This window comes from Acanthopagrus latus, chromosome 7, assembly GCF_904848185.1.
Source record: "Acanthopagrus latus isolate v.2019 chromosome 7, fAcaLat1.1, whole genome shotgun sequence".
NCBI lineage: Eukaryota > Metazoa > Chordata > Actinopteri > Spariformes > Sparidae > Acanthopagrus > Acanthopagrus latus.
Genome location: NC_051045.1, coordinates 12110947 through 12119603, shown reverse-complemented (window position 1 = coordinate 12119603; position 8657 = coordinate 12110947). Strand labels below are relative to the sequence as shown.

Below are 8657 nucleotides of genomic sequence, written 5' to 3'. Positions count from 1 at the left end.
GACCGAGAAATGACCTTGAAATCTAATCTCAGTGCTATGAAAAGGCAGAGAAACACACCCCTTTGTATTAATAAGCAATCAGGTTTTGTTACTTAGTCCTCTAGTAGAAAGAATACCGGTTTTTAAAAATCTCAAATCCCGCAGGTCAGAGGAAAAGCAGACTTTGACACAACACTAGTGCTCTCCATCATCATCTGTTTGCTCTTGTTTTACCTCGGTTTCTGTCATTCTCCCTCTTCGCCTACTTTGCTTCCTCAGTCAGCAAGGCTCTTTTTCTTTTCCTGCAGTGAAGAGTTTCCACATGTATTCCAGTTGTTCCACTGTTACCTGGGGACAGTGTCAAGAGAACAACACCCCTTCCTGTTTTGGTTGCACAATGCAGACGTGCTTCCTAATGGCTGTAAAGTGCCCCTTGTCAATTTAGACAGCCCTGGCACTGTGCAATCAGGATTTACCTCAGAATGATAAGGTAAAGTAAAGAAATGTGTCTGTTGCCGGTGAAAGATATATTTTAAATCTAGTAGGTTTATTAAAAATGAACCTTTCACTGGGATATTGCTGCTTTTTCTTAAGGAATCTGAATACCTCCTTCAGCCTTGGCTTCTGCATGTTCCTGAGTAATCTCTTAGTGAAGATAGTTAACACCTCCAGTACATCTCCAGTGACTGGTGGAGCCTTATAGGTGAGGTAAGATGAGGTGGTGGGGGTGAGTGGCACAGAACGGAGGAGTGTGGGGTCACTGTGAGGAATAAAACGATGGATACAATGCTGCAGGTCTTGGCATCGCCTCCTTATAACGACATTACAGTGGAAAGAACAAGCGGCAAGGAGCGACACCATCATTAACCTCTGACTGGGCTATAAATCAACAGCAGCTCACGCAAATTAGACCAATTCCCCTCGATCTGCCTCTGAAGGCCCTTGCTAGGTCTACGTCATTATAAATCACATAGGAGGACACACACACACACACACTTACACACACACAGACACTTTTATTGGTAGTGTGTTACAGTGAGTCGTATAATATAGAAGAATGAAAATTCTCAGGCTTGCCCTTGGTGATCCATACATATTTTCATCAAGGCTGCTTATTACAGACAGGATTTGCTTTTGTCTAGAAGCTGAGCGAAATGAACATTGCATGTAGCCATGTTACAGCAAAGAAGAGGAGAGGAGAGAGGCAGGAGATACTTTCAGAATAAAGATGACATAGGTTATGCAATTTCAGATTATTATTCAGCACAGTGCAGCCCTGGGGACTAATTTGATGTAAATATGAAAGAGTACTGCATCACTTTTTTCTCAAGCAACAAAGAGTGAGCACAACAGAAAACCAAAAATAACACTGTCTGCAAATAGAATACTGTAATTGGACACAAAATGTTTTCATCATGATTTGATTTTTTTCTTTTGCTCCAGCCTGTACAAAAACACCAAATGTTAGCAGTATGTTTTGATTGATAATCAGACTGCGCAATTAATGGAAATCAAAATCACAAGGAACAGCAAGCATTTTTTAAGGTAAAGGTCAAATGTGTGACAAAACAGCATTATAGTGAAGAACTCTAGTGCTGCAGAGATGTCCTGGAAAAATGGTTGTTTGGCACAGACCCCCAAATATGTCAGATCACCATGATTTTAACGTTTATTTTCAGTGAATATGAAAATTGTAATACAAACATGATCATTCCCACTAATTGTGAATAGTATCACAATAGTTATCCATCAAAATCATTGCAATATATTTTTAAACCATGTTGGGCAGCCCTAAATAATAACATTATTCTCATTATACTCTATGGAAATTTTTTTGCTAATTTTGGGCTGTTGGTGTTTTGGTCCATGCAGGGTGGTGCAGGGAGAGGGATGGACAGCTGCCGGCTCTCTGTGGTCGTCTGTAGGAAAGAGTACATATTGCACGTCACTCGGAAAGGTAATAGATATGGCAGTATGTCCCTGCCATCTGTCACTGGAGCTTCACACATCCATGCAGACAAAAGGAGAGCTAGGCCGCCGAGACGGCAGCAAGGCTCCAGCCTGCTATTGTCCTGAAGGCTTGTGTGGGTGGATGTAGGGCCCCTTATCATCAGGGCCCTGCTGGAGTGATGCAGTCTGGCATTGTTCGCCACACGCGTTAACCCAAGGGACCAAACAGATGACATAAATTTGGAAATTTATGGTTAATTTTAGGCAAGAATAATCACACAATTAAATCCAGCATTTTATGCTAAAAAGTACAAAAAGTTATGGTCGGTTTTGATTTTTGAGTTTTGTTTAAACGATTGTCTTTGCACTTTTTATCTTTTAAATAACCCTCTCAAACGCAAACCCTTAGGTGCACACACTTCCATCGAGTGCAGACTACCACAGATAAAGTCCCAGGCTTAGTGGACAGGGTCGATTTTCCATTATGGAATTTCATAATAAAGATCAACTGTCACTGCAATCAAAGCATCACTTAAGGCTATCTTAAAGCAGAGCCAGGACCTCTGTTTTCATCCAGCAACCTCCTCCCCATCCCCCAAAATAATCATCCTCAATCCTCCATCCTCCCAAACACTGCAGACCCTCCAAGAGTCCCATCTTGTCCTTTATCGCTCCCCCATAAAAAAAGAGGAAGAAAAAAGATGAGGAAGGTCAACGATCTGTCAACAGAAGATAAAGAAGGATGGACAAGAGAAGAGATCAATGGAAATCTCTAAAAAAAAAAACTTTGCAGTTATATATATTTTTCTCTGAAATGAAAAAAGCAAGATAGAGTGCAATCAGACTCTATATATTTTCATGTCTCTGTTTCTCAGTTTAGCAGTTGGATTAGTGCCACTCAATTAAAGTGAACTGTCCCAGCAGTTACTGTCAAGTTTGTATATGATGTATGTGTTCCTTTCTCTGTGTTTGACTGAAAAAGAAGTAGGGAGGGAAAAAGCCACACTTATTCCTTTTTAGACAGCATTGCAGAGTAACGTGAGATTACGGCAACTAATCCCTGTGTAATCTCTGTGGTCCTTGCTGCAGAAACTGCCATGGCACGAATGTCTGACCAGTTTCTTAATACAGTAATATTGAAAGAGAAAGAGGATTGAGCACAGATAGGGACAAAACAATAATTTCAGGCAGTATTTTGTGTTGTTGCAAGAGTCTTAAAGCTCCTGATGAGTTGGTTCAAAGATTAAATCTCCTCCATTTAGGAGGTTGAGCTTTTTCCCTTGTCCATTGGTTGTTGGTTGGATGTTGGTTGGTTGGTTGGTTGCAGCATATTCACCAGTTAATATGCTTTATCAGGACTATGCAGCTGTAATTGGATCACATTTGATTAATAGTGACTGAAAAAAACCCACCAGCTATCAACTGTTCGAAATGTTGCTCAGCTCTCATTGGTCCACAGATACATCCCAGATAGCAAAATTTACAAGACACCGTCCATCCCACATTCCGCCTGTATTGATGGCACTTGGGCAGTCTGCTCCTGGCCATGCTATGGCCAGATGTCAACCATGAGCGAATCAAATAAATCAGAACTGGCCCAAATCTGGGCTGTGGCAGGCCATGGCATATTTGTTGCGGGCCAGATCTGGGTCGAAACAATTTTGCTATCTGGGATGCAACATTACCTTCTCCAAACTCACACCTGCACCCTACAAACCTACAAATACACACATCTCTCAAGTGAGATAATTAGAACAAAATATTTTGTACTCATGTAGGACCAAATTACTCATAGCAAAAAAAAAAAAAAACGATTGAGAAAAGGGGGTTTCAGGGCCATTAACGCTCAGCGAGCCCCCACTGTGCATGGAGGGAGGGGTCACATGCAGCTGAGGGGAACCAGCACACTGTGGAGGTCAAAGTCTGACCCTTCAGATCCCAGCTCCTTGCATGCTGAGGTGGTTCTTCCATCTTTTAAACTCAGGGTTTCCAATCAGACAGATTGGTGTTGGGGCCCCGTTTGACACAAGGGGCCCGGTGTTGCTTCAAATCCTGGAGGGCCAACTGGCAGCCTCTCAGGAAACCTATTTCAATTACCATAAGAGCCTTGGCTTGTTTCCCTTCATCCTATTCTTTAATGGACTATGCATGTACCACCTCATGCAAATTCCTTATAGCAAGGTCCTTTCTTTTTAGTGTTGTTGCTTTTCAGAGTGTTAACCTTTGTTTGTGTTTGCGTCCCTGCGTGTGTCCCTGTTTATGCACACTAGTGTCTTGGTGTGAGTGTGATTAGCTCTAAAAGACACCAGCTATTATCCCTGAAGCATCTGTGACTGCATGGCTACAGCATTTTGGGAACATCAATGAAAACAAAGTGTTGAAAAACACATTATTGCTGAGGCAGTCCATGTTGACATTACACAACAGGAGTGATATTTATAACCAAAACCAACTAAATCCAACCAAGACAAGGACTAGAAACAAGAGATCAGGCACAAGTCTTATCTGCCTTTTCTTCTGAGACAGTAGGGACAAAAACCCAGAAAGGAAGAGAGCAGCAAGAGAGAAGTGGAGCTGGGAGGAGGGTGAGTCTGAGTAATATGAAGTCAATCAAGAGGACAGAAAGGAGGAAAAAGTTGTTCTTGACGTTATTATTTGAGGAGCTTGCTTGTGTGTATGTGTTCGGCAGATAGCAAGTCTGGTCATTGCTCAGTGTGATTTTCCACCCTGCTTCCTCTTGTTTCATAACATCTTGTTCCTCACAATAAATGGCTCTCTTGACCAGAGTTTCTATTACTAGGAACCGTAAAAGATAATTAATATTCTTTCACTTTATTGTCAGGACTAAAGAGGAATCATTCCAAAATGAAATTAAAATCAGACTGTTCACCTCAATGTTTTGAGAAACATGAGGCATCAAACGTGAGAATATTAAACAGCCTTGTAGTATTTAAAAGCACAATGACTCAGTCGACCTTTTCACAGATCCTAATCTGACTTGTTTTTGTAGTTAAACCACAGTCCTTACCTAAAACATTAAAGATGTCTCTGTTCCACTAAATTGTCCCAGTATTCATGACGGTGTGACGTTATGCCTGAATGCGCTGAAGCTGTTCCGTTCCATCCCGTTCTGTTCCGTTTTCCTCTGCTTTTCCGTGAGGGTTGCAGGGATGTTACCACTTTTTCCCCTTAAGGGGTCGTGGGGGTTACTGGGGCCACATCCAGTTAACTTTGAGCTGTACTGTTGGCCCAAATTTATATTTAGAATGTTTATTATATATCTTTAAATCTGTCTACTTAGGGAAAGAAGAAAGGTGTGTCTAATGCAGCATCTTACGTCAAATCCACTGCATGATGGTCACGTAGTTCTTAGAACCTATAATGTTGCTTAAGAGGATTGTCCACTTTGCACATACGTAATTTCTCTGAAGGATCTGGAGCTTTTTGTGCCACCACTACTAATATCAAACATCACGCCTAAACAGCAGAGGGCTCGTCCGGGATTTGAACCCGGGACCTCTCGCACCCGAAGCGAGAATCATACCCCTAGACCAACGAGCCACAAGTATGAAGGGAACTATTTCAGAGAATTGTGGCAAAGTAGTCATAGCACAAACGCCTTTGCAAGAAAATGATCAAGATAGCTCTTTATTCCATCTCTTTTATGCTAGCAGTTTCCCCCTGCTTCCAGTCTGTGAGCTAAGCTTGGCTAAACAGTCCTTGGACATATCCGATAAGTTATACAGGGTTTTAGTGTCATTTTAGAGTCTAGAGTCCCTTCCTTTAATCTACTTTGTTCAAAATCATGTACTTGATAGTTCAAAGGACTTGAGACTCAGTCAGAATATTAGACAAGGACCTAATTGAAAAACTTACCTGAGTTGCGCAATTGTAGCCTCAGTTTCCTGCTCTGAGCAGGGGTGGTTTCTTCCATGTAGCCCTTCTGCTAGGTTTGATGTGTTGGTGTTAAGCGATACTCTTCTTCATACCCTTGCTGTGACAAGTGTTTATTTGAGTTACTGTGCTATTCCATCCTCACTGATTCTTTATTCTTTATATGATGTGGTTGTGAAAAAAAAATCCCAGAAGGTCATCAGTTTTTTGTATTCAAACCAGCCCGTCTCGTCAATTATCTCACTTTTCTTTAAATGTCCAACAAGTTCAGAAGCTGGTTAAAAGATGTTGCTTGGGGACCTATAAAAACAACAGCCAATACCCTGACTGCATTAGGCTGGATTAGGCTGTGGAGTGGACTACACCATCAGCTGAACATCAACACCAAATCACCAATCACCAAAGACAGCTACTTTTCTCAAAAAGGTAGCATTGCAATGTAAAGTCACATTGTATTGATGCAAGGAACTTCAGGGACACATCACATTGTGTATTATCACATTTTAGGTTTGTAAACTAGCAAAACATTAGCTAACTAGCTAGTTGACATATAAAAAAACATCAATAGTTAGACTGATGTCAGGCCTAGCAACAGTAACTACAGGGGATGGGACTTTGGATAATTGGTTTAAACTTAATCAGATTGTCCTGACCATCTCTACACTCTTTGTGTTGCTACCACATGATTGGTTGATTTGGTGTTAACAAGCAGTAAAACAGGTGAACATAATAACTTGTGTAGAGGTTTTCCCTTTAATTTCTTGACCATAAATCGACACAATGGCAAGTCCAACACATTACTGGAATCGTTGGAGAATTAATGTTGCATTTATGGCTCCTCATTTATTACAATGATCTATGTTTGTTCAGGTTTCAGGTGCTCACATTAATTAGCGAGCCACACTAAATTCTCCATAGAGATGATGAAGGCAGCTGAACACACATTCAAATAATCTCATAATTAATCATGTGTATGTCATCACTAAAAATACACATCGGGGCAGTGCACTTGTTACGTGTCGCACAGTAGCAGAGAAGTAGAGGCTTGAGTATCTAATAGTTCTTTGATGCAGAGGTGAAGTGAGCAACGACAACTTTGGACTTGTAGGGGAGTCAATTATGAGTAGTCGAGGGAAGCTTCCTGTGCTCTACGCAGGATAAGAGTTCATCCACAGAGGATGAGCTACAGGATTACCTGGCCATGAGACTGGTTCCCAGACCGCAGGAAAAGTCTATTAGCAATTGGGTAATCTTCCCTGGTTATAATAGACAACAACATGCCAGAACAGAGGGCCGATACTCAAACCGTTTTGCTACGTTGTATACGTGTGGTGTGTTTGGCTGTGTGTCCATCTCTGATTAGTATGCTCAGGCCATGAGGCTACACTGACAGTGGGGCCTCTGAGAGCAGCAGTGCCATGAATTCTTTAACATGAGCTTGCATGTACCCTTGCTCTCATCACGCCTGAGAGGACAAGTCCAGTCAACGGGAGACAAGGAGACACACATATATGCACACACACACGCACACACACAGTTGTATTTCCATCACTTCAGAGGACATTTCACTTGTCTCTACCATAACCCAAATCTTAAGCCTGAAATTTAATGATATACATTATGAGGATTTGTGTTTGGTCCCTAAAAAGAAGTCGAGTCCCCACAATGTGACTGTGTAAACAAATGTCCCCACAATAACACTAAAACACGTCTACAAAAACATGCACAAACCTTCATTTGAGGCATACATTTATTCCTGCCAGTCTGCTTTGAGTTGACTGAAGGTCTCTCTGGCCTACATGCAAACACAGTCCGCATTTAACCATTTCATCAGCACACTCAACACATTTCACTTCTGACTCACAGAAGAGGAGCCAAACATACCCAGGTCCACACATACACACACGCACATACACACACACAAAAAAAATCTGAGGGAATTTTCAATCTCTTCTTCTCCTTTTCTCTCTCCGTCCGCCTGTGGAGAACACTGGCAGGAATCAGGGAGAGGAGCAGGGTTGCTAGGCGACAGGTTGTGGTTGCCATGGTGAATTTAAGTGGAACAGCTGGTCCAATCAGCATAAAGTGCGGGCGGGCGGGGGCAGAGCCAGGGAGGCTCATGCCAACACAGACAGACAGGAAGGAGAGGCTGCTGAGGCATGCAGGATGGAGAGGCGAGGAGAGGAGAAGAGAGGAGTATAAAGTAGGCTAATGAGCAAAAAGGATGGAGTGATAAGAGGACAAAAAAATGGAGGAATGAGGGGGGAATAAGTGGGAGGTCAGAAAGGCAGTAATAGTCTCAATAAGAAAAACTCTGGCTGGTCAGATAAATAGATTGGAAGCAAAACTAGTGGAAAAGGATTAAGATAAGTGTGAGACTTAAGTAGGTTGGGATCTGTTCTGGGATACATTGTTGCTGATAAATTCATGAAGTCAGGGATCTGTGCGCTCCGAGATTATTTTTCCCATCAGAGCAACGACAAACACTGCCTCAAATGTATCCTGTGAAAGTTACGTTACGTCTCTTTCACGCCTAAAGCGAGAGCCGAGGTGATCAAAACCTGACAGAAAATACGCAAAGGCGCAACACAAGCTGGAACACAGAAAAACAAGACAGACAGCATGACTGTTCTAAGCAGCTAATGACAATGTGGTGATAACATGGTGATAATGATAATGGGCTGGGAAAATGTGTGAGTGTGGGGATTTCACAGTCCCGTCACTGGATATGTGTAATGGGACATTTAAGAAAAAAAAAATATTGCAAAATATGGTTTCAGGGGGGGGAAGAAGCCAGAGTATGTTGGGTGTTAAAGTTTTCAGTCAAGTGAAAT

At 42.0% G+C, this 8657-nt stretch overlaps 1 non-coding gene across 1 annotated transcript; it reads right to left on the bottom strand.

The window, feature by feature from the left end:
* Nucleotides 1-5418: 5418 nt before the first annotated feature.
* Nucleotides 5419-5490, bottom strand: trnap-cgg. Its single transcript has one exon. It is a non-coding gene; the product is annotated as a tRNA-Pro (tRNA).
* Nucleotides 5491-8657: the final 3167 nt, after the last annotated feature.